Source organism: Elephantulus edwardii, unplaced genomic scaffold (genome assembly GCF_000299155.1).
Source record: "Elephantulus edwardii isolate Elephantulus edwardi_28Jun2011 unplaced genomic scaffold, EleEdw1.0 scaffold00002, whole genome shotgun sequence".
Lineage (NCBI taxonomy): Eukaryota > Metazoa > Chordata > Mammalia > Macroscelidea > Macroscelididae > Elephantulus > Elephantulus edwardii.
This window is the reverse complement of record NW_006399752.1, coordinates 30,364,952-30,367,559: the sequence shown is the minus strand read 5'-3', so window position 1 is coordinate 30,367,559 and position 2,608 is coordinate 30,364,952. Positions and strand designations below refer to the sequence as shown.

Genomic DNA, 2,608 nt, shown 5'->3' with positions numbered 1-2,608 from the left:
TTCAGTAGAATGTGGAATCTATAAAAATATAACACTGATGTCACATGAAAGAAGGTTTTGTGGAAAATTGTTTATAAATGGCTGTGACAAGCCTTTCTATGTCTTTTGCCCACGTTGTAATTGGGTTACCCATCTTCTTCTGGATGCCCAGGAGTATTCTGTAAACTTTTGTTATGAGATCTTTGTCTGAGATGGCATTGCCAAATGTCTCTTTCCAATCAGTAGGTTTTCTTTTCACCTTGCTGGAAAAAAGGTTTTGATGAGCACAGAGAGTTAATCTTTAGAAAGTTCCATTCATGAATTTTATCCTCTCTAGCATTTCTGGCTGTATTTGGCAGTCTCCTGAGACCATAGACTAGGTCTTAAAAGCTTGATCCCAGTTTGTCTTTGATGGGCTTTACTCCCAGGTTCCTGATCCAACTTGAGTTGATTTTTGAGTAAGGCGTCAGGTATGGATCCTGCTTCAGCTTTCTCCATTCAGGAAGCAGTACAGTTTTGCCACCACCATTTGTTGGAGAGGTTGTCATTTCCTCCTTTGAAGGTTTTATTTCTTTGTTTTGTATAAGTTGACCATAGACAGAGAGGTCCATCTCTGGGTGCATTCTCTCTCTCTCTCTCCCTCCCTCCCTCCGGGTCTCTCTCTCTCCCTCCCTCCCTCCCTCCGGGTCTCTCTCTCTCTCTCTCTCATCTATTTATCTTTGCAGTTTTTATGGTTTGGGTTTTTAGCACAAATAAAATATGCAAACAAGCTTTCTATTCATTTTCTTCACTGCGCAGTCTGGCATTGGGATCGGTGACTCTGATGGCCAGCCCAGCTGCGCTTTCCTCAATGTCTTTGCGGTTCTTGGAGGAAACATTGCGCGCCATCTCAGCACAGGAAGATTTGTTGCACATCAGCAGCACCTCCAGCTCCTTGACCTTGTGGACGAGGAATATGAGGAAGCCACTGGGCAACATATGTTTTCTCTTCTCGTTGCTCCTGCAACCAATGCTGGGCATCAAGATCTGGCCCTTAAATCCTCTCTGAACCCTGTTGTCCTGCCTCTGGGCTTGTGTCAATTACGCTTCATTTTGACCTAAGTCAGACCGGGTCTGCCTGGCTGCGGATGACCTTCTTGGTCCTCTTTTTGAGGATCTTTGGCTTCACCAGGGGTCTGAAGGCAGCCATTGTGCCAGTGGGAGATGACAGCCACCTCCGTAGAAAGCGCTGAAGGAGAAATTAATTTCTGGGTTCTCAATTCTTTTCCATTGACCCATGTGCCTTTCATTGTATTAGTACCATGGTGTTTTGGTTACTACCACTGTTTAGTAAGTAGGGAGTGCTATTCCTCCCACTTCATTTTTGTTTTCCACAAGTGCTTTGCTTACTTGAGTTCTGTTCATCTCCAAATAAACTTGATGATTTCCCTTTAGATCTCTATTGAATATGTAGGCTGTTTTTGATATAATTGTCATTGTCACAATATTGAGTATTCCTATGTATGAACTGGGCATGTACATTTTTCCCATATTTTTAGGTCTTTTAATGTATCTTGCAGAAATGTTCTGTAGTTTCATCTGTACAGATCTTTTGTGTCTCTAGTTAGGTTCACTTTGAAGATTTCAGTCTGTGGTTGGCTATTGTAAGTGGTATTGCTTTCTTGGTTTCCTCCTCCGAGTTCTCTTTGTTACTGTAGAGGAATCCCACTGAATTTTGGATATTGGTCTTTTATCCTGTCACCCTACTAGATTGGTCCACTACCACAGTTTTGTGTTAATTTCTTGAAGGTTTCTGTGTATACTTTCATATCATCTGCAAACAGCAACAGTTTAACCATTTCTTTACCAGTCTAGATGTCTTTTATTTCCTTCTCTTGTTGTATTACTCTAGCAAGTGCTTCCAATGCAATACCATATAGAAATAGTGACAGGAAGACATTCAGATGGCCCGCCAGCAGACACATGAAAAAATGCTCAAAATAATTGGCAGTAAGGGAGATACAAATCAAAACCACGATGAGATACCATCTCATCCCCGTACCGGTGGTGAAGTTTAGTAGGGCAGCAAGCAATAAATATTGGAGAAGATGTGGACATGTGGGGATTTTTGTACACTGTTGGTGGATTGTAAAATGGTAAAACCAATCTGGAAGACAGTTTGTCATGTCCTCAAGAAGTTGAACATAAAAACTCCTTACAACCTAGATGTTTCAATACTAGGAATATGTTATTGTTGTTATTGTTGATTGCTGTCAAGTCAAACACGACTCATAGAGATCCTATGAACAAAAGACCTGAAGCCTTTCTACAAAAAACCCTACAAAAACATGCATGGAAGCCCAAGGGGAGAAGGGGTGAGGATGGTTACCGGCAAACCCACAGGTGGCACAGTTCGGTGGGTGGAGGGAGTGAGGGAAGGCAATGGGAGGGTCCAGATGAAATGACAGGGTAATGATGGGCAAAGCTCAATGGTGATTAATTTTGTAAAACATAATGCATGATTGAAACATAATATGAATGAGAAATAGTGTGAAACCAATGTATATGAACTTTGTGAGCAAAACAATGAAAAATAAATAATAAAGCATTATAATGGCCAATTTAAAAAACAAACAAACGAACAAACATG

General features: G+C 41.1%; 1 pseudogene; it reads right to left on the bottom strand.

Annotated features, from left to right (window-relative positions):
• Nucleotides 1-753: 753 nt before the first annotated feature.
• LOC102846689 lies at nt 754-1,168 on the bottom strand (annotated as a pseudogene).
• Nucleotides 1,169-2,608: the final 1,440 nt, after the last annotated feature.